The sequence below is a fragment of the Natator depressus genome, chromosome 4 (genome assembly GCF_965152275.1).
Source record: "Natator depressus isolate rNatDep1 chromosome 4, rNatDep2.hap1, whole genome shotgun sequence".
Classification (NCBI taxonomy): Eukaryota; Metazoa; Chordata; order Testudines; family Cheloniidae; genus Natator; species Natator depressus.
Genome location: NC_134237.1, coordinates 139,098,184 through 139,121,225, shown reverse-complemented (window position 1 = coordinate 139,121,225; position 23,042 = coordinate 139,098,184). Strand labels below are relative to the sequence as shown.

Sequence of the window (23,042 nt, the reverse complement as noted above, 5' to 3'; positions counted from 1 at the left end):
ACACAGACAGCACCCCGCTCCTCCCGAACCTTCCCCCGCTACCTCCCTAACTGCCAGCCTGTGCCCCCATACAGACAGCGCCCCGCTCCTCCCGAACCTTCCCCCGCCACCTCCCTAACTGCCAGCCTGTGCCCCCATACAGACAGCGCCCCGCTCCTCCCGAAACTTCCCCCGACTTCCCTAACTGCCAGCCTGTGCCCCCATACAGACAGCACCCCGCTCCTCCTGATCTTCCCCCGCCACCTTCCTAACTGCCAGTCTGTGCCCCCATACAGACAGCACCCCGCTCCTCCCGAACCTTCCCCCGCCACCTCCCTAACTGCCAGCTTGTGCCCCCATACAGAGAGCACCCCGCTCCTCCCCAACCTTCCCCCGCCACCTCCCTAACTGCCAGCCTGTGCCCCCATACAGACAGCGCCCCGCTCCTGCCGAACCTTCCCCCGCCAACTCCCTAACTGCCAGCCTGTGCCCCCATACAGACAGTGCCCCACTCCTCCCGAACCTTCCCCCGCCACCTCCCTAACTGCCAGCCTGTGCCCCCATACAGACAGCGCCCCACTCCTCCCGAATCTTCCCCCACCACCTCCCTAACTGCCAGCCTGTGCCCCCATATAGACAGCACCCCACTCTTCCAGAACCTCCCCCCCACCTCCCTAACTGCCAGCCTGTGCCCCCATACAGACAGCGCCCCGCTCCTCCCGAACCTTCCCCTGCCAGCTCCCTGCCAGCCTGTGCCCCCAGACAGACAGCACCCCGCTCCTCCCAAACCTTCCCCCGCCACCTCCCTAACTGCCAGCCTGTGCCCCATACAGACAGCGCCCCGCTCCTCCCCAACCTTCCCCCGTCACCTCCCTAGCTGCCAGCCTGTGCCCCCATATAGACAGCGCCCCGCTCCTCCCGAACCTTCCCCCCCCACCTCCCTAACTGCCAGCCTGTGCCCCCATACAGACAGCTCCCCGCTCCTCCCCAACCTTCCCCCGTCACCTCCCTAGCTGCCAGCCTGTGCCCCCATATAGACAGCGCCCCGCTCCTCCCGAACCTTCCCCCCCCACCTCCCTAACTGCCACCCAGTGCCCCCATACAGACAGCACCCCGCTCCTCCTGATCTTCCCCCGCCACCTTCCTAACTGCCAGCCTGTGCCCCCATACAGACAGCGCCCCGCTCCTCCCGAACCTTCCCCCGCCAACTCCCTAACTGCCAGCCTGTGCCCCCATACAGACAGTGTCCCACTCCTCCCGAACCTTCCCCCGCCACCTCCCTAACTGCCAGCCTGTGCCCCCATACAGACAGCGCCCCACTCCTCCCGAATCTTCCCCCACCACCTCCCTAACTGCCAGCCTGTGCCCCCATATAGACAGCACCCCACTCTTCCAGAACCTCCCCCCAACCTCCCTGCCAGCCTGTGCCCCCATACAGACAGCGCCCCACTCCTCCAGAACCTCCCCCCCACCTCCCTAACTGCCAGCCTGTGCCCCCATACAGACAGCGCCCCGCTCCTCCCGAACCTTCCCCTGCCAGCTCCCTGCCAGCCTGTGCCCCCATACAGACAGCGCCCCACTCCTCCAGAACCTCCCCCCCACCTCCCTAACTGCCAGCCTGTGCCCCCAGACAGACAGCACCCCGCTCCTCCCAAACCTTCCCCCGCCACCTCCCTAACTGCCAGCCTGTGCCCCCATACAGACAGCACCCCGCTCCTCCCAAACCTTCCCCCGCCACCTCCCTAACTGCCAGCCTGTGCCCCATACAGACAGCGCCCCGCTCCTCCCCAACCTTCCCCCGTCACCTCCCTAGCTGCCAGCCTGTGCCCCCATATAGACAGCGCCCCGCTCCTCCCGAACCTTCCCCCCCCACCTCCCTAACTGCCAGCCTGTGCCCCCATACAGACAGCGCCCCGCTCCTCCCCAACCTTCCCCCGTCACCTCCCTAGCTGCCAGCCTGTGCCCCCATATAGACAGCGCCCCGCTCCTCCCGAACCTTCCCCCCCCACCTCCCTAACTGCCAGCCTGTGCCCCCATACAGACAGCACCCCGCTCCTCCCAAACCTTCCCCCGCCACCTCCCTAACTGCCAGCCTGTGCCCCATACAGACAGCGCCCCGCTCCTCCCCAACCTTCCCCCGTCACCTCCCTAGCTGCCAGCCTGTGCCCCCATATAGACAGCGCCCCGCTCCTCCCGAACCTTCCCCCCCCACCTCCCTAACTGCCAGCCTGTGCCCCCATACAGACAGCACCCCGCTCCTCCTGATCTTCCCCCGCCACCTTCCTAACTGCCAGCCTGTGCCCCCATACAGACAGCTCCCCGCTCCTCCCGAACCCTCCCCCGCCACCTCCCTAACTGCCAGCCTGTGCCCCCATACAGACAGCGCCCCGCTCCTCCCGAACCTTCCTCCGCCACCTCCCTAACTGCCAGCCTGTGCCCCCATACAGACAGCGCCCCGCTCCTCCCAAACCTTCCCCTGCCACCTCCCTAACTGCCAGCCTGTGCCCCCATACAGACAGCACCCCGCTCCTCCTGATCTTCCCCCGCCACCTTCCTAACTGCCAGCCTGTGCCCCCATACAGACAGCACCCCGCTCCTCCCAAAACTTCCCCCCCTCCCTAACTGCCAGCCTGTGCCCCCATACAGACAGCGCCCCGCTCCTCCCCAACCTTCCCCCGCCACCTCCCTAACTGCCACCCAGTGCCCCCATACAGACAGCTCCCCGCTCCTCCCGACCCTTCCCCCGCCACCTCCCTAACTGCCACCCAGTGCCCCCATACAGACAGCACCCCGCTCCTCCCCAACCTTCCCCCGCCACCTCCCTAACTGCCAGCCTGTGCCCCCATACAGACAGCGCCCCGCTCCTCCCGAACCTTCCCCCGCCACCTCCCTAACTGCCAGCCTGTGCCCCCATACAGACAGCGCCCCGCTCCTCCCGAACCTTCCCCCGCCACGTCCCTAACTGCCAGCCTGTGCCCCCATACAGACAGCACCCCGCTCCTCCCGAACCTTCCCCCGCCACCTCCCTAACTGCCAGCCTGTGCCCCCATACAGACAGCGCCCCGCTCCTCCCGAACCTTTCCCCGCCACCTCCCTAACTGCCAGCCTGTGCCCCCATACAGACAGCACCCCGCTCCTCCCGAACCTTCCCCCGCCCACCTCGCTAACTGCCAGCCTGTGCCCCCATACAGACAGCGCCCCGCTCCTCCCGAACCTTCCCCCGCCACCTCCCTAACTGCCAGCCTGTGCCCCCATACAGACAGCGCCCCGCTCCTCCCGAACCTTCGCCCGTCACCTCCCTAACTGCCAGCCTGTGCCCCCATACAGACAGCGCCCCGCTCCTCCCGAACCTTCCCCCGCCACCTCCCTAACTGCCAGCCTGCGCCCCCATACAGACAGCGCCCCGCTCCTCCCGAACCTTCCCCCGCCACCTCCCTAACTGCCAGCCTGTGCCCCCATACAGACAGCGCCCCGCTCCTCCCGAACCTTCCCCCCCCCACCTCCCTAACTGCCAGCCTGTGCCCCATACAGACAGCACCCCGCTCCTCCCGAACCTTCCCCCGCCCACCTCGCTAACTGCCAGCCTGTGCCCCCATACAGACAGCGCCCCGCTCCTCCCGAACCTTCCCCCCCCCACCTCCCTAACTGCCAGCCTGTGCCCCATACAGACAGCGCCCCGCTCCTCCCGAACCTTCCCCCGCCACCTCCCTAACTGCCAGCCTGTGCCCCCATACAGACAGCGCCCCGCTCCTCCCGAACCTTCCCCCCCCCACCTCCCTAACTGCCAGCCTGTGCCCCATACAGACAGCGCCCCGCTCCTCCCGAACCTTCCCCCCGCCACCTCCCTAACTGCCAGCCTGTGCCCCCATACAGACAGCGCCCCGCTCCTCCCGAACCTTCCCCCGCCACGTCCCTAACTGCCAGCCTGTGCCCCCATACAGACAGCACCCCGCTCCTCCCGAACCTTCCCCCGCCACCTCCCTAACTGCCAGCCTGTGCCCCCATACAGACAGCGCCCCGCTCCTCCCGAACCTTTCCCCGCCACCTCCCTAACTGCCAGCCTGTGCCCCCATACAGACAGCACCCCGCTCCTCCCGAACCTTCCCCCGCCCACCTCGCTAACTGCCAGCCTGTGCCCCCATACAGACAGCGCCCCGCTCCTCCCGAACCTTCCCCCGCCACCTCCCTAACTGCCAGCCTGTGCCCCCATACAGACAGCGCCCCGCTCCTCCCGAACCTTCGCCCGTCACCTCCCTAACTGCCAGCCTGTGCCCCCATACAGACAGCGCCCCGCTCCTCCCGAACCTTCCCCCGCCACCTCCCTAACTGCCAGCCTGCGCCCCCATACAGACAGCGCCCCGCTCCTCCCGAACCTTCCCCCGCCCACCTCGCTAACTGCCAGCCTGTGCCCCCATACAGACAGCGCCCCGCTCCTCCCGAACCTTCCCCCCCCCACCTCCCTAACTGCCAGCCTGTGCCCCATACAGACAGCGCCCCGCTCCTCCCGAACCTTCCCCCGCCACCTCCCTAACTGCCAGCCTGCGCCCCCATACAGACAGCGCCCCGCTCCTCCCGAACCTTCCCCCCCCCACCTCCCTAACTGCCAGCCTGTGCCCCATACAGACAGCGCCCCGCTCCTCCCGAACCTTCCCCCGCCACCTCCCTAACTGCCAGCCTGTGCCCCCATACAGACAGCGCCCCGCTCCTCCCGAACCTTCGCCCGTCACCTCCCTAACTGCCAGCCTGTGCCCCCATACAGACAGCGCCCCGCTCCTCCCGAACCTTCCCCCGCCACCTCCCTAACTGCCAGCCTGCGCCCCCATACAGACAGCGCCCCGCTCCTCCCGAACCTTCCCCCGCCCACCTCGCTAACTGCCAGCCTGTGCCCCCATACAGACAGCGCCCCGCTCCTCCCGAACCTTCCCCCCCCCACCTCCCTAACTGCCAGCCTGTGCCCCATACAGACAGCGCCCCGCTCCTCCCGAACCTTCCCCCGCCACCTCCCTAACTGCCAGCCTGCGCCCCCATACAGACAGCGCCCCGCTCCTCCCGAACCTTCCCCCCCCCACCTCCCTAACTGCCAGCCTGTGCCCCATACAGACAGCGCCCCGCTCCTCCCGAACCTTCCCCCCGCCACCTCCCTAACTGCCAGCCTGCGCCCCCATAGAGACTGGTGGCCACTGGGGGTCGGGGGGCAGAGTACCCGGGCTGCGGTGAATGGGGAAGGTGGTTCTCCCGAAGGGGTCGAGCCTGCCTCTCTTACCCAGCTACAGCATCCACAGGGCGGGGCTCACGAGCCGCTTCTCCCGGGGCCAGCGGGCGGCTGCCTTTTTCACCTGGCTCATTTGTGCGGGTGCCTGCGGGTTCTTGTCATGATGCTGTCGAGCTGGTCAGTGCAGGGACAGGCTCGGCGTCCCGGGCATGCTGAGCTTGGTGTGAGGAAGGGGATGGAGCTACTTCTGGGCCCGAGAGTGCTCCTCGTCCACCTCCCCTTCCCCCCCCTTCCTCACTCCTGTACCGAGCTGACCAGCTAAGGGCCACCTGGAATCTCCCGCAGGGACAGGTGGTCGGGGAAACACCTCCGGGGTTTCTCCACCATGGGTGCAGCGTGGGGTTGCTGTGCCTGTCCTGCGGGGCTTCGGTCTCGTGGGGTCAGACTCAGTCAATGGCACGTAGGCTCCCGGCAGCCTGCGTGTTGGCTCTCGAGGGTAACGCACTGCGCGTGCGCGTGTGTTCGAGTGTAGAGCCCACGTGCTGACATTCCGGTCCCTGCGGTGTAATCCTCACTACTGCGCCCGTCAGGGCCTTAGAGAGGTGACTCATGGCCATGGTGGAGCCGTCGGTCCACCCGCCGGAGTATCATGACCAGCAGTTGTAACGTGACGGGCCTCAACTGTGCTGCCAGCGGAGGGCGCGCCCCCAGATTTCGCTGGAGCCAGTTAGGGGAACTCCCGCCTTCGCTCTACTCTCGGGCCTGGTCCGCCCTGGGCTACGGACCTGAGCGAAAACTGCTGCTCCCCACCGCCAGGGAGGTGGGGTCCGACAGCTCTTTTTCTCGCGGGGGGGTTGACCTGGTGGCCGGTTTGGGATGAGAAACTTTCCAGACCTTTTCCCTGGGGTTGACCTGGTGGCCGGTTTGCAATGAGAAACTTTCCAGACCTTTTCCCTGGGGTTGACCTGGTGGCCGGTTTGCAATGAGAAACTTTCCATACCTTTTCCCTGGGGCTTTTCCCTGGGGTTGACCTGGTGGCCGGTCGGAGCCGGGCTGGATCCTGGGGGGCCGGTTTGCACTCAAGAGAAAATGGCTGCCCCTTTTCACTGGGGGACCGAGGGGTGCGGGGCTGGGGGTGCAGCACTGGGAGAAGGTGGCCGGGGCTGCCGTCGGAAGCACACAACCTGCTTTCCAGCAGAGGCCGCCCCAGGCTGTGCGGCGGCCCCCCCTAGCGGGGGGGGGGGCGGTTCAGGCTTTAGGCCCCGGCGGCCAGTCGCGGGGCTCCGCTCCCGGCCCCGCCGCTGAGTATCGGCTGCAGGACCCGCCGCCCTGGGCTCAGACTCCGCTCCCAGCCCCGGGTCCCCCGGCTGTCGCCTGGCCCCGCCGCCCTCCCTCCGCTCCCACGCCCAGGGTCCCCCGGCTGCCCGCTGACCCCGCGCCCTGGGGGGCTCCGGCTCCGCTCCCGGCCCCTCACCCCACGGCTGTCGCCGGCGCCCTCTGCCCCGGGGCTCCGCTCCCGGCCCCGCCGCTGATTATCGGCTGCAGGACCCGCCGCCCGGGGCTCAGGCACCTCTCCAGGCCCCCGGTCCCCCAGCTGCCGCCTGGCCCCGCCCCCCTTCCTCAGCTCCCGCACCCAGGGTCCCCCGGCTGCCGCTGGCCCCGCGCCCTGGGGGGCTCTGGTTCCGGCTCCACACTGGCAGCGAGAGGGCTAGGGAGAGCCTTGGGACCCGACTGCGTTCCACGGAGATGGATGTTAAAAGACGGCGACGTACCCCAGGTCAGGGCTGACCCGGAAGGAGAGCAGCGCTCGATTTCTTTTGGTGGGAGAAAGAAAAAAGAAAAGGAGTACTTGTGGCACCTTAGAGACTAACCAGTTTATTTGAGCATAGCGACCCTCATGTCTGTGATTGCGTGACCAGAGAGATTGAAGTGTTCTCCGACTGGTTTATGAATGTTATAATTCTTAACATCTGATTTGTGTCCATTTATTCTTTTACGTAGAAAAAAAAAAAGAATAAATGGACACAAATCAGATGTTAAGAATTATAACATTCATAAACCAGTCGGAGAACACTTCAATCTCTCTGGTCACGCAATCACAGACATGAGGGTCGCTATCTTAAAGCAAAAAAACTTCAAATCCAGACTCCAGCGAGAAACTGCTGAATTGGAATTCATTTGCAAATTGGATACTATTAATTTGGGCTTGAATAGAGACTGGGAGTGGCTAAGTCATTATGCAAGGTAGCCTATCTCCCCTTGTTTTTTTCCTACAACCCCCCCCCCCCAAGACGTTCTGGTTAAACTTGGATTATTGCTGTGCACATTGTAAGATGAGCTATTGCCAGCAGGAGAGTGAGTTTGTGTGTGTGGTTTTTGGAGGGGGGTGTGTGTGTGTGTGTGTGGGGGTGGTGGTGAGAAAACCTGGATTAGTGCTGGAAATGACCCACCTTGATTATCATGCGCATTATAAAGAGAGGTTTCAAAGAGGGATGGGCTATTACCAGCAGGAGAGTGAGTTTGTATGTGTGTCTGTGGGGGGGGGGGGGGGGGGGAAAGGGTGAGAAAACCTGGATTTGTGCTGGAAATGGCCCTCCTTGATGATCACTTTAGATAAGCTGTTACGAGCAGGACAGTGGGGTGGGAGGAAGTTTTGTTTCATGGTCTCTGTGTGTATATAATGTCATCTGCAGTTTCCACAATATGCTATGCATCCGATGAAGTGAGCTGTAGCTCACGAAAGCTCATGCTCAAATAAACTGGTTAGTCTCTAAGGTGCCACAAGTACTCCTTTTCTTTTTTCTTTTTACGAATACAGACTAACACGGCTGTTACTCTGAAACCTGTCATTATGTTTTGGTGGGAGAGAATCCTGGTTGCAGCCCTGAGCCGGCACTCGCCTGCCAGCCTGATGAGCTCCTACCAGGGGGGTCGACCGGAGCCTGGGGGATCACAGAAGCTTGTTGGAGACAAGCCCTGAACAGAAGGGCGGGGTCCCAGCGAACATTCGCTGGACCAGCCTGCTTGGAGCGGTGGGATTGTTTTGGTTCCTGATTCCCTTTGGACGTTGGTGGGAAGTGGGCCTTGGCCCACCGCCACCTCACACCTCGCAGAGACATGCCGCTGGGTGAGTTGTGCCCTGACAGGCCACAAGAAGGCACTTCCTGGGCAATGCGGGTACTCACCAAAATACCTGTGAGTCCCCGAAACGCGGGTTGAGGCAAACGAGGAGGTAGGAAGGTGCCTGGCTCAGCATTGAGCTGTCTAATCTCTGTCTAACCCCTCTTCTTCTCAGTCAGCATGGAGGTGTCTGAGAGATGCACCTATTGATGCTGAATTCTAGGTATCCAAGTGGCTCCCCCCACTTCCCTCCCCGGCAAGTCAGACCCGGCGAACACGCCTCTTGCCGTTTCTCTATGGCTAGGGCCATAGTTTGTGGACTCTAGTGTGTCCCAGATCCCTTTTCTAAAGCACCTGATAAGCAAAAAGTATCGTTATCCCCTTTCGAGAGGCTTCCCTGAGGTCACGCACTGCCAAGTCTGAGCTAAGATCAGACCTCCCGCCTCTCCTTCGGCCACTGTGACCCCTGATCACGGTAGCCACCGCCAGTGCCACATGCCTTGGAAGGCCTGAGGGGGAGAGCAATTCCCTAGGGCACCCCAAGGGGCTGTGGCTCGGAGTCAGGGGGTGACATTAGGAACGGGAGAACATAGGCTGAATATCAGGAATACTTCCCAGCCAGGAGGTCTACTAGACTGGGAAATAGCCTCTTGAGTGAAGTGGTGGAAGTTTTGGCCCTAGAGTGGGCCAGGAAACAGTCCCTGGCATAAAGGCCCGTCCTGTATTGACCCGCTCCAGCGCAGGGGATGGGTACAGGGCGTACCACCCAGCCAGAGTTACCCAGCATAACTTTTTCTAGCCATATTTACCAACGCCACCCACATTGCTCACTACACATTGCATCACATGCATCGGGGTTGGCTTGGTCAACCCAGAGGACGCAATCCCTGCACAGCACGCTCTGGCCACACACTGCCCATGCACCACCTGCTGTTCACCTTGCCTTTCATCCCAAGCTTAGCCTGTCCCTTGTAAATGGTACCCCTTATCTCAGCTAGTGCAGGCATCCTGTCTCTAGCCTGCCTAGCCAGCGACCTTCCCAATCGCGTCCACTCAGAAATGAGCCAAGTTCTTTATGCCCAGGCCTATGTCGGGACACAGCTCAGATCTGTCGCTGGAAGAGCAAGGAGAGGGTCTGAGGGCCGGGGTCCTTTCTGACGGCCGGGGGAGAGCTGCAGGCTGGGATGAAGAGGACTATCAAATGCGTTGAGTTGTGGCCCTGTGGCTAGAGCAGCAGCTGAAGAGTCAAGAGGTCTGGTCTCTTCCCAACTCACCATGATCTTGGCAAGGTCACAGCCACTCGCCCAGCCTCAGTTTGCCCATCTGTAGAGGGGGGATAAGAGACCTACCTACCTCTCAGGGACACTGTGAGGCTAAAGCACATGGAGGCTGTTGGTTGGAAGGTGATGGGCAGAGCGTTATTATTGCTTCTCCGTAAGCCCACGATTGTCCCACTCAGGAGTGATCTGCATTGGTCTGTTCCAATAAACAGCACAAGCCCAACAGTATCTGCCTGCCTCTGAAATGTGATTAAAACCAGGGGGAGGTTTTAAATATTCAGCTTCCCTCAGGAGCTCGCAGCAAGAGCTGATGTTAATTGAGAGTCTGGCACACAAATGATTATTGATTCCTTGGCTCTTTAAAACACACTAGGCTCAGGGCCCAACTTGGCAGCATCCTGTTGAACAAGGCAGACAGCTGAGGGGGAGGAGGGTCTGCTAGCAGCTCTGGGGACTGCACTGGGAGATATTTTATCCACTGCTTGTGTTCCAGAAGCTCTTGGAGGCCCTAGCCAGGGTCGGACACATTCTATGAAACAGTCCCTGCCCCAGCCATCTTACAGTCTAAACCAAGAGGAGATGGGAGAAAGGACGGATTATCATCTCCAGTGTACCAAGGGCTGAAATGACTGGCCTAAGGTCACACGGAGAGTCTGTGGCAGAGTCAGAACCTGAGCTCCGAGCTCCTGCGTCCCCCTTCAGAGCCTGATCCTCTCAATACGTGGGCAATAGACTGACATAGTGCTTGTGATCATGTCTCCGAGGGGCTGGCCTCACCTGTGACACTGGCAGACGGGCTGCCAGCTCCGGCCAGAGCCCCAAGCCAATTCACTTGTGTGTTAGTGTAGTTCAAAGGGATTGTTAAATGTGTATGAGTGTATTTGGGATTTAAACGCCATGAAAACGAGTGGGATGTTACCTGCATTGTTTTCACTTATCTGTATCCCATTATAACATAGGAGCAAACATTTACACTGTGTAGACCCTGTAACTAAATAACCCATCAGACAAGAAAGAAGCCTTGTTGAATGCAAATGAAGAACTTTAACAGAAAAGAGCTAATTTCAAAGCCAGTGGCCATTGTGTGTGATGACTGGAGGTCAGAGACTCAAGGTGCATTCCTCATTCACCATCATCAAAAGGAAAGCCCACGTGGGTAGTGACACTATCCGCTTTTTTTCTGTGAGAAGAAGCTATAAGAATATCCTGCCTCTCTGGACTCTAACAGGGAAGTGCACTAGATACAAAGTGGAGATCCCCAGACCCAATCCGGGTATCCTGAAAAGACTTTTTGGAAACTGGCTGTTTATTTTATCACGGCCACCATTTGGAATTACACACTGTGACTCACCTGTGCATATAGTTTACCTGTTTTACCCCCTCAATAATCCTCATTTCCTTTTCTTAGCTAATAAACCTTGAGTTAGTTTACCATAGAATTGGCTGTCAGCATTGTCTTTGGCGTAAGATCTAGAGTACCGATTGCTCTGGGGTAAGTGACTGGTCTCTTGGGTCTGGGAGCAACCTGACGCAGTGTGGATTTTTGTTTAAGTGACCTTTTATCAGGAGTTCTAGTAGGGCGGTACCCTCCAGTACGCAGTACCGCAAGAGTTTTTAGCGGGTTCGGGGTACCGGAAAGACTTGGGGCTAGGCCCCGCTCCGGAGCAGGGTAGGGGGGGCTGCACTCTGCTCCTTGAAGGAGCAGAACACAGCTAGGGAGGGCATTCATTCTTTAAATGGCTTTATGAGCACAATACATATGCTAACAAACTTAGACAAAGGCTTTGTTTAAGTTTGCTAGCATATGTATTGTGCTGTTAAGTTGGTCAGGAGTCCTCAAGAGGGGAGGGGTGGGGTGGACAGAAGGTGTTTAAATAGTGGTTTTGATTCTGTTTCTCCCCATTGGTCTGAATGATCCGTGACACCCATACTGCATCACATCCAGTCCAAATCAGCAGAGGAATGCCTCTGCCTGCACTGACCAGCGGATGTTTGGATTCTGATGTCAGCCCAGTTCTGCAGCCCAACGGGAATCAGGTGTTGTCCCCAGTGTACACAGAATTCTTCTTTGCAGCCAAACTAGTCTAACATGCATTTTGTGAACTGGAACTGGAGCAGCAAAACAAATGCCTCCTTTTCCAGCTTTGTGGGTGAGAGAACTATAAGTGAAGATGATAGTGCCGGACACTGAGGGCCTTAAACCGGCTGCCTCAGGAATCTGCCAAGAACTTTGCTGAAAATATGTCCCTCAACGGAGCTAAGACATATCACACATCTGCCCACCTTTACGTGACTGACACTCCTTCTGATCTGAGAGCCCAGGCATTGGCAGTTTCATCCAGAACAATTTACAAACTTGGAACCTTACACTGTAAACCCTTCATCATTTGATCAATCCCATGGAAGACAATGGGACTATCTGCATGACTATGGACCACTTTTGTGGACTGGTAAGCGTTTCAGGAGTCTGTTCCTATAAAGGAAGTTGAATCCCCCATTGAAATGCAGTGTTTGGGTACAGTACCATAAAGCAGTTTAGGATACAGTTCTCCTTAAAATTTGTCTTTTAAGAAGTCAGACATATACTGAAATGGCTCCTCACCCAGCTCCCATATTCCATATAAACAGACTGAAATACTACATATGTGGGGGGAAAGTGAGTTGTTAAGCATGTTGATGTTTGTATATACAAAGGGAGGTGTCGGAGGGGATGGGGAGAGTGTGGGGGCCCCAGGTTGGGGTAGGGTGGGAGGAGTCACAGGGAGGGTCACATGGGGAGGTCACGTGCCCCCCCCTTGTGTCCCTCCCATGAGTGCAGTACCGGCAAGAAATGATTTCTACTTGCACCACTGCCTTTTATCACAATGTCCGGTTTGTCGGGGTGGCAAGATAGACTGGAGAGTCTTAGAGGACTGTCTGTGACTCCAGGGTAAGACTGGTAGAGGGATCCAGGTGTTCACATTTGTCACTGGCTTGGTGAAATCTAACTATAGAACTCACCACCAGCTTGGGGGATCTGTCTTTTTCTGGAAGCCTGGCCTGAGGTTGTGAGCCACTCCAGACAGCGGGACATGTCTCCTCCTGTGGACTGGCCTCAGCAACTATAAACGCCTGTTGCATTAGCCAGGTAGTTTGGGGGGTTGTGAGGATTTTTTTCTATCTTTAAATTCTGTAGTACAGGACTCATAAACACCCCTACAACAACAGCAACGCAGTGTGCAAAGCCCAGCATGCAGGAGTGACCCTACGATAACAAACCAGTGTGCAGAGCCCAGTGCTTGGAGTGACCCCACAATAACAAAGAACGTACATCTCAGCGCTGGTGAGTGACCCCGCGAGAACAAAGCGGCGTGCGGAGCCCAGCGCTGGTGAGTGACCCCGCGAGAACAAAGCGGCGTGCGGAGCCCAGCGCTGGTGAGTGACCCCGCGAGAACAAAGCGGCGTGCGGAGCCCAGCGCTGGTGAGTGACCCCGCGAGAACAAAGCGGCGTGCGGAGCCCAGCGCTGGTGAGTCATGCGACAGCTCAGCTTGTCTCTCAGGTTTCTAGTTCACACAGTGCTTGCTGTTACTGACATGAGCACCTCCTACTTTACACCAAACAAACGCATTTTAGTTTTTACTATAACAGCAAAGTCTCCTGCTCTCATAACCACCCGATTCTCAGCCTTTGGGTATATTTTACACTTGGAAGGGGAAGGGGAGGGGGGGGCTATTGCATGTATTAACATGCTTGCAGGGTTTAAATAGATGCCAGGGAATGGAATGCAGCTGCAAGCCATTAGCAATGGCATAGATTTGCATATGCACTAACTGATTCTGTTTTTGTTTTCTGGCAGGCAGCCCCCCTGCAATGGGAACTTCCTTTTGGATGGATGAGCTCTGATTTCTAACAACTTGTAAATGGTATGTTCCATAATGTCTCCGGTCGTTTTATTCCCCTTGCTGTTTCTCATAATATCTTGAAAGCTTGACAGCAAAATCGGCTTCCTTATCGTCATTATCCTTCGCTGTCCTGCCCGCAGAGACTTACTAGAGCAGGATGCTCAAATCTCTTGTACCGTGTGCCACACGTGAGAATGGAGCGGTGCAAACTCTTGTTACTGTGTGGTCTCGTGGCGCGAGTCCTGAACCGTGCACCTTGGTACATTATTGCTGGTTTGCTCAGCGACAGTGGGCCGCACACGGCGGTTTGTTATTGTAGGCTAGCTTATGTGTGCGGGACTGTGTGCACCAATCTGTTGTTGTCAGGTAGTGTCATGGGGTGACTTGGCCCCTTTCAGGGGCTTCCATCCATCTACAGGAAGGGATGGGGGAATTAGACTTGGCTGGGGCTCATTAGGGAATCCCGGCTTGGAACTGACGCTTGTGGACCATCTGGAGTGCTTGATCCACCTGGTCTGTACCATCTGGGGAGGGGGTGGTCAAGTGGAAGAGGGGATTTAGGAAATGGATGGAAGTGGAGGCAGTCAAGGTAAGAAGGCCCAGGAGTGAGGAAGTGTTGGGTCCTTACCTGGGAGATGAGGTCAGAGCAGACCCTGTCATGCTGTCCTGCAGGGGCACAAGAGCATGAGAACCAACCTTGGGGCAGACTGTTAGGAAGCAGAGCACAAACCCAACTGGTTGTCAGTTCAGTACTTAGATTTCCAACTAGTTATCCAATGTAAATGCCTCAGGCACCATAACAGCTAACGGTCTGGTCACAGATATCCCCTTGGGTGCACTGATCTCTCTTGTCCCCATGGTGAGCCTGCCTTTGTGACAGCTGGTCCCTTACAGCGAGAATCACAGCAACATCCAGGTTACTCCCGGTCCCAAAGGAATGGTCAGTTGCACTGTAGATCTCATACCCACGACAATGCTTGCAGCCAATCCTATGATAAACTATATACAGATTTATTAAAAAGGAAAGAGTCATTTACAAGGTTAAAGCAAGTAAACATAGATACACTAATGAGTTCAATCTTAAATTTAAAAAGATAATACAAAGCTTCTATGATAAGCAAGTTTGTATGTCTTTTAGGGCTAACTCAGGCTACACATTGGGGTTCTCTTGCTTATGCCTAGAAACCTTGCCACTCCAGAGTCCAGGCATCATAGAGATCCAGTTCCTTCTTGTTAAGGGTTTTTATTCCCTTCCCCCCATGTGCTCTGAGCTGAGAACTCAGCTGACGGGAGGAATCCACTTGCACAACTCATCTTCACGGAGGGAGGGCAGAACAGCCAATGTCTTTTGTCCTCTTTAATGTCCCACAATGGTCTGTCTGGTGTCAATGCGCCTTCCCTGTTGGGCAGGACGTAACACCTTCTGCTGGAGAACAGCACTTCACACAAGTTACTGTCTCTCTCCAGTCTGATGACTTACACGGTCACAGAGGCTCACAATACAACCACTCAAGTAGTAACATCTGTATTCCCTATTGTAAGGTATGTCAGCCTAATGCAGAGAGCAACTCACAAGTATTCAGTAAAGTCCCAGCACTAAACACCTTCTTATAACCCTAATCCCCGTTTTAACAATACTAACATACAGCTGAGCCAGACTGATTTCAGCCATGTATTTCTCAGTGTTCAGCTGAGACATGGGGACCTTGGCATGAGCTGGTCTGCTAGCATCACAGACCCTATCCAGAAGTACTGAGAAAGGAAGCTGCAGGGGACAGGATCAATGCCTGGAATGGGCCCATAACTCAAGGGAAGCAGTCTCTGTCAGTTAGGGACCGGAGGAAAGGACAGCAACCAGATTCAAGCGGAGCAGTTGGTGTCCCAGGAATGAGAGGTCCTGAGGAAAGGACGAAGAGCGTGGCAGAGGAGGAGATCTTAAACACAGCAGCAGAGAAACAGGTCTGGTGGTAGCCAAATTCTGGAGGGAAGATCTAACGGGGCAGCAAACTGGCTGGGATTTCCTACATTGGCTTGAACACTGGTGCAGGACATTGCGATAGACTGGAAGGAGGACACTGTCACTTAGGAAGGGTCGGATGTTAGGGGACTCTAGCCAGAGGGCCAGGTCCCAGTGGCAGTATAATAGAAGGTTAAACTGGACTATACGTTCAGCTGCTCAGTGTTGACATGTGTAACATGCCTTATCAGCGCACAACGGCCACTCCTGGCAGTACATTACATGACCATACAGAGAACACGTCCCGGTGTGTCCCTCTGGGAAGGAAGCCCGGGAGCCAGTCCACATCTGGTACAAGTGCCTCATCAGCAACCTGCCCTGTACCAGCCATACATGACAGGCAGGAGCCAGTCTAGAAAGCCACAAGAGGGCACTCTGGGGCGGGGCAATATAGCACAGGGAGGGGGTGTGCATTGGGCCGCATGTACATCTTGTAGAGCCCTGATTCGCCACTTCTTTTTGAAGAAAAAGCACTGTTCCCTGTTAGGGTGGGGAGCGGGAACGGAGACATCGCTCCTACAGATCCCGCAGCTGGGTGGAAGAAAACTGGGTTGAGCCTCCCGACCCTGACCCTGACCAGTGTCTCTTTCCCTGCCCGCTTTATTCCTCCTACCGCTTGTTTTCCACACCAGATCCTGCCATCGCAGCGAGAACGCCCACGCATCCCATGGCATCGGCAGGAAACACACTAGCACGTGATGTGGCCGTTTGCCTGCTTGGAACTGGGCTGAGAACCTCCCCCGTCCCTGGCACCAGCCAGGGCCCTGTGTTGCTTCTTTATCGCAGCAGGTGAATGCTGACGTCCCTGGAAACAAGGGGGCTAGTCGATCTGATTTTCTTACTCCCCTGCCCTTTCTGGTTCGTTGGCGTAGGGTTGGCCAGCCAGTGCTTGGCTCCCTGTCTTTGACTGCGTCAGATCCACACCCACACATGCTTTCTACCTCACACCTACGTGTCTGCTGCTATTTCAGATCCCCTCCTCCTGCTCCCGACTTTTGTTCCTCTCCTTCTCCCGCGCTCAGCGTCCCGCCTGCTGTCCTGCAGCCCCGAACGCTGCTCTCCTGTCCTTTGAAGCCCTCCTTGGTATCCCCCTCCCGAATGGCTGCCCTGTGTCTTGTCTAACGTAGACGGGCTTTTCGGAGCTGGGGGAGGTGCCTTTACGTTTCTGACACACCATGTGGGGAAAGATTTGTGTGACGATCATGCTAAGAATTGATGGAATAACAATGACCATAGAATCCCTCCTCTGAAATGTGCTGGTTTTGGTGTTAAAATATTTCACTGCCCAAAGCCCTCATCTGGGACCCCGACCTTCTCCCAGGCGACTTTATGGCCGTTTGGCACAGGAACGAGGTGATCTTTCTCCTGGCCGGTTGTTACTGACACACTGTATTTGTCTCTCCGTGCTTCAGGGCCTGTCAGCTCATGTGACTGTCCAGAACCGCCCCAGGTGCTGAAAGTAATTATGACCACGGATGAAACCTATCCACTTTCCACAGACCCATCAGCTTGGTTGGTGAGAGCATCCCAGGGTAGCTCTGGTAATTCAATCAGAGTCTGTAATTCGCTAATGGGCAGGATCGATTCTGGGCCGCAGCCGAAAGGGGCTTTGTTTCCATCGCCCCAGCCCTTTGCCAGCTGGCAAGCTGCTGCCAGGTGAGAATGACAGAACTTCCTGGAGCCTGTCTGGACCATATTCCCCAGGGCCGGGCCAGGATCCTTCCATACAATCCAGGCTCCAGGTCTTTGTCCAGCCTTAAGCATCCCAAGCGATGGGGGACTATTCCACAATCTAGCACAGCGGTCCCCAAACTCTGGGATGGGCCCCCCTGGGGGGGGCATGGAGAAACATTCGGAGGGCACGACGGGGTCTGGGACAGCCCCCACAGGGGGTGTGGAGGGAGCGCCACCCAGCCCCGCTCTGCTCCGGCACCATCCACGGCTCCCGGTCCCATGCCCGGCCCCATAGCCTCAGCCCCAGACCACAGCCCAGCTGTAGCTCTGCACCAGGCCCTGGCCCCAGCCCCAGTCCAGCCCCCAGTCTCAGCCTCTGGCCGCAGCTCCATTCCCAGCCCCAGTCTCAGCCCTCTTACCCCTGTCTGTGTCTCAGAGGGGTGGGGGGAGGAAGAGGGTATTGAGAGGGGTAAGGGGGGCCATGACCCTGAAAAGTTTGGGAACCAATGGTTTACCAGATTTCACTGTCCGAAATCAAAGATGCTGTAGGCGCACTTCAGCCTCTTTAGCAGATCACTTTTCTCTGAGGTGTCTGGAGCACACGAGCCCTGAAGAAACATGTCCTTGAGGGCAGTGGCCTTAACGGGGAGGGCTTGGATTGAGGCATGTTTCCATGGGGACTGTTGTGATAATTGGACTGACAAATTGACCCTAATGGTGAGCTCAGTTGTAAAAAGTCTATGAAAGTTCACGAGATGTCACCATAACCTATAAAGGCAAGTGTTGATGGACAGTAGGGCCAGTCGTGTTCAGTAATGTGTGTTATAAGCAGGTGCACAAGAACTGGCCAGAGAGACTGGATTAGCCCAGATCAAAAAGAGACCACATTGTGATAACTCAAGGACAGTGGTGTTGAAACCATGCTGGGTAAAAAGAGAAGATATGGACCTGGAAATGAATAGACCAGCATTGATGTGTCGGATATTAGGCTTCACTGGTGGACAAAATAATGAGGGGCCAGGCTATTCCACCCACCATTCCCTTTGTGAGTCCTTCAAGAAAGAGACTTTGGGGAGAGATTAGGGAAGAACAGATGGAGGCTACTGGAGTGAGTGTCACCATCATGGCTGCCACCCCCACTGTCTCCTGGGACCCTGGGCCTTTGTCCTCCTGATCCGGAGGGATGTCATGGCCAGCCCGGGCCAGAGAGAGGGACCCAGATGATATCACCACCTCTGCTGGCTCCAGCTGAAACCCAGCCACCACCTGGGATGAAACGGGATCTGACTTTAACAACAGCTCCAATCCATCTCAACTCACTTCTCTTTCCCCTCAAGGATGGTTATTAGCATCTTTGGTAAGTACTAAGAGACTGTCAGTCAAGGGGCTTTTTCCTTCTGAAAACTCTCTCCAGCTAAAGGCAAATGGAGCAGGGGATGGTGTTAAAATCAAAGCCTGACTCAGTACTTTCCATTTCAAATGCTTTCTCTGGTTTTCTTTCTTTTCTGTATAATAAAAGGGCAGAAGGATTTTTAGTAATGTGTTTGCCCTGCTCTGAAGCAGGCTGAAGTCTGTGTACCAAACCTCAGACCTTATTTACCACTGTTTAATGTTGGACAGCGACTGGGTTATATTAACAGCTTTGGCTCATTTAATCCATCTAAATAAATACAACAGGGCCCCCTGCTGAGATCGTCTTGATATGGCCAGCCTTGGCTGAGGTGCCCTTACCCAAGGAGGTCTTAAAGGAAGACCTTTCACTGACAGGTCAGTGAAGAAAATGTACAATAAAGCCAACTTTAAGTATTCTCTATATGAAAAATGCTGGCACAGTTTCCTTCCAAAACACACATTCGTCCTGCTGGAATAAACCCAGAAAAAGAAGCACAACCAAGTTTGTGCCAAATTTCCTTCACAAAAGTCTCCAGTGGGCCAAAACCAAGCCCGGGGAAGTGAAGCCCCAAAGGAATTCTGTTTGAGAACATTGCGAGGAAGTGAAAATGTGACACAGAATGGAACGGGCATCTCCTGCTTAGCCGTAGTGCAGTGGTCCCCAAACTTTTCACGGTTGTGCTCCCCCCAACCATCTGCGCCCCTCCCCCCTCGGGGCTGGGACCGTAGCTCTGGGGGGGAAGGGTGTGCAGACAGCGGCAGGGGGGCTGAGGCTGGGGCTGCAGCTGGGGCGGGTCTGGGGCCGGACCAGGGCTGGGAACCGAGCTGCAGCCAGGGGCTGGAGCGCGGAGCGGAGCCACATTTGGGGGCGGTGCCGGAGCAGAGCTGGGGGCGGAAGGGAGCTGGGTGACACTCACTCCCCCCGGGTGCTGGCAAGGCCCCACCACACCCCACTGAACATTCCTCTGCACCCCACAATTTGGGGACCACTGCTGGAGCGTTAGCACCAAGGAGTTGTGTTGATGCAGCGACCATGCTCCAGGGAGGGACACTAGGAGTTTACTCCCTATGTTGGCTTCAAGACGTTGATAGTGTTCGTCTAATTCTGTAAAACTGGCCCGTTTCCAGGTTTGCTCAGGGAGTGAGGGGCAAGGTGAGCCGCCAATTAACTGTGCAGATGCCATATACTGCGCGTGCTGATCACCCCTCCCCGCTCCTCTGCTATGGAGCATCCAGGCTGCACGGGGCATCTGGCACATGTTGAACACCGTGCTGTCTGAGGATGGCTTGATCAAGCAATCCCACCGTCCCACGTGCTCTGTTGGGACGGCAAGCTGGCCCGCGCCGTTCCGCTCAGTGGCGCTCTTTCACACGGGGAGGCAGTTTTACAAAGTGTTCTTTAAAATAAGATCTCGCTCATTCTCCGTTTGCCCAGACATGGCCTCCCTCCCCCAAACCTCCTGCATACCATCTTTCGAATTTTATTGTGTTGCCTTTTTAATATTATTGTTACAACCTCTTTCACCCCCACCACCAACCCCCATCACCATGGTACCCCGGCATCTCAAAAGGCTGAAATGGAGACATTCAAAACCTCAGTAAGAAACCAAACATCATGACCCTCTGCAGGCCTCATCCTATCCTTAACGCTAGGAAACCAGGGGCACGTCTACACTGCAATAAGAGACCCACAGGGGGAGGGTCTCAGAGCCTGGGCCCAGCCTGAGCCTGAACATTTACGCTGCTATTTTAACCCCCAGAGCCCGAGCCCACTGAGCCGGGCTGAGTCTTGGTTCTGCAGGTTTTTTATTGCAATGTAGATGTAAACCTGGAAGTCCAGGTTTCCCTTTCTGGCTTAGAGACTCAGCTTAACCTGCTTCAAGCACTCTGACCAGGTGACCCCCACCACCTAGCCCAGTGGCCCAGCTAGCTGGCTCATCCGTGATCCTGTCTAAGACCTGGGACTTGCCTCCAGTGTTAATGTTTACAGGGGAAGGAGACTGTTGCATCTCAAACAGGGAGCAGAGGTTTAGCTGAGCGTGATAATGAGCAGCCAAGTACGGTGATGAACAAAAACTAAATGACTCCTCCCCATTCTAGATAACCTCACAGTAGATCCAGTGTCAGCTTTTCCCAGACTGGAGATAAGGTGACTATTTCAGCCAACACAGTCATCATTATTCATAAACAACAAGATCTAAACTCTGTCCATTCAAATGTGTTTCACTGCATTTCTGTGTTCTGAACTACGAGGGCCCAACCCTGCCCCACATCACTGGCATTACATCCCTGGGCAATCACGTGTGTTTAGAAACATGCTAGCCAATAAGAACAATATTCTACCTTTCTATATCCCCCTTACCTCAAGGCATTTCACAAACACACACCCCTGTAAGACAATCACCTCTGCTTAAACAGCTTCCAGAGTTCACGGACATATCAGTCCATGGCCTGAAAAAAAATTGCAAGACACCTGCAAACAAAGGCCAGTATTAGACAGGACGGAAGGAACTGGCACGGACCTCTAGAGACCTGGAAGCCCAGTGCCCCCCTGCTCCTGGGAAAGGAGAGGATGCGGAGATTCCTACCAGGGCTTTCTCAAAGGACAGTGCACAACTGTTTCCACTTTTTCTATCAGCCTCTGGCAAGTAGCAACCTCAGCCCTGGGCTCCTCTTTTGTTGATGGAAGAGAAAAAGACCCCCCCTCCCCCCCCCAAAAAAAAGACTCCCTGGTAGTTTTGGAATATGGGAGGGGTAGGAAATAGACACGGGGTAAAAGAGGTTTGATAGTTTACCCTGTACCCTATCCCTCCTCTGCCTCTGTTTTCAGCTCCTCCACCCCGCGCGAACAGCTGAAGCGCTCCTTACTGCTGATCACAGCTTTAGCCCAAGCAGCCGCTAAGTGCAACTGACAGGATTCTTGACTGTTCCCTGGGGCTCACAGCTGCAGTGTAACTGCCCAGTGTCTTGCTCCTTCCGCACTGCTGCGCCTTGGGAGAGAGACAAGCAGCAGCCTTGCAGACACAGAACGACTACGCAGCACTAGTTCATACTCCGTGGGTTTTCTTTGTCATCACAATGAGATGAACATCAGTTTCTACATAACGAATGTGTAAGGCCAGCGGTTCTCAAATGCGGTCACCAGGGGCTTTTCTTGCGGCCACAGCCTCATGGACTGTTATGGGGGGCGGGGGCAAAATAGCAGCCCCTTCCTGTAGCTCCTGGATGCCCGGCCTTGGTGTCGATTGCTGGGGCCACCAGCACTGGTTGGGCCCTGCTCCCCCTGTGGAGATACCTGGGGCACAATGCTGGAGGACCAGGCAGCTGGTGAGTTTCCCACCTTCCCAGGCTTTGGGCTTCAGCCCTGGGGTGGCAGGGCAGCATGCTCTGGCCACAGGGCTTTGGGCTCCGGCCCTCCACTGCCTCCCGCCGGCGCCTCCCAGGACGCCTCCCCCCCACCCCATCTAGGGCTTAATTTCTCCCCAGGCTTGTTGACAGGGCTGAGTAAGTCTGCTGTGATGCTTCTATGATTCTATGTGATCTTCTATGTTTGTTAATATCACTTTTCACAGCAGACTTATTAGCTAGCAATACATAAATTACAATGATTTGGCCGTGTATAATTATTTGTTTTTCCTAAAGCTAAATTAAGTATTTTAGGAAAAAGCGTGAGAGCGGCCACCAGCAAGAGTTGGTGGCCGCACTCTGAGGCCACCAAAAAATTTGTTCTGAGAACCCCTATATCTAGGCCCTCTATTCGACACTTTGGCAAGAAGAAAATTTTCCCTTCCTAAAAAGAAGAGCTAGAAACATAGGGCACCATTTTCAAAGGCACTGAGCACCCACCAATTCCACTGGAGCTCAGCGCCCTGGAAAAGTTGAGCTACTTAAAAAAAAAAAAAAAAAAAAAGCTTAGATTCTGCAGGAACTAAGGGTTCATGCCCCGGACTCACCAGTAAGGTAGCAGCATTTGAGTGCTGATAGAATTGTCTAAATGCCATAGAACCCCTTTCTACACAGACTCTGCCGTGGGCCATGTCTACTACCAATCCCACTGGCTTCAAAACCGGCGTTCCCTGTATCTCAGGTACCTAAATGATCCAGAATTCCTACTCATTTCCATTTAACCCTCTCTCATCGCACCCTCGCCCAAGCTCTTCTACAGCCAGGCTACCAAGAAACACACTATCAGACCTTAATACCCAATAATATATAGGGGGAGAGCTCATCACGCGCCCCAGCTGCATTGCTCCTTCCCTGGCACACTAGTTATTGTCCCAGCAGCTCAACAGACATTTCCCTGGCAGGGCTATATTCATTGTGGGGAGAGAGGCTCCCAGCCAAGCCAGGCTCAGCACAGCTCCGGCTGAATCAATGAGTTCCAGCCCAGCGGCTGCCTGCAGAACCCACAAGGAGCAGGTAACCTACAGAGACAAGAGACCCACCAGAGACAGGGGAGATTAGCCAGCTGAAGAGCAGGGCTGGC

The 23,042-nt window shown here is 56.1% G+C and overlaps 2 long non-coding RNA genes across 3 annotated transcripts in view; one reads left to right on the top strand and one right to left on the bottom strand.

Annotated features, from left to right (window-relative positions):
- LOC141986917 (uncharacterized) overlaps window positions 1–6,069 on the bottom strand; it is a 47,711-nt gene extending 41,642 nt beyond the window's left edge. The window contains exon 1 of the long non-coding RNA XR_012639396.1: window positions 5,243–6,069. This is a non-coding gene — a long non-coding RNA (uncharacterized LOC141986917). The remainder of the gene's footprint in view (window positions 1–5,242) is intronic.
- Window positions 6,070–12,721: 6,652 nt separating this feature from the next.
- On the top strand, window positions 12,722–18,844 carry LOC141986031 (uncharacterized). Of its 2 annotated transcripts, XR_012639108.1 has the most exons (4): window positions 12,722–13,097; window positions 13,428–13,494; window positions 16,903–17,146; window positions 17,997–18,844. It is a non-coding gene; the product is annotated as an uncharacterized LOC141986031 (long non-coding RNA). The 2 variants fall into 2 exon arrangements; XR_012639107.1 differs by lacking the exons at window positions 12,722–13,097; window positions 13,428–13,494 and adding an exon at window positions 16,170–16,279.
- The last annotated feature ends 4,198 nt before the right edge of the window (window positions 18,845–23,042 follow it).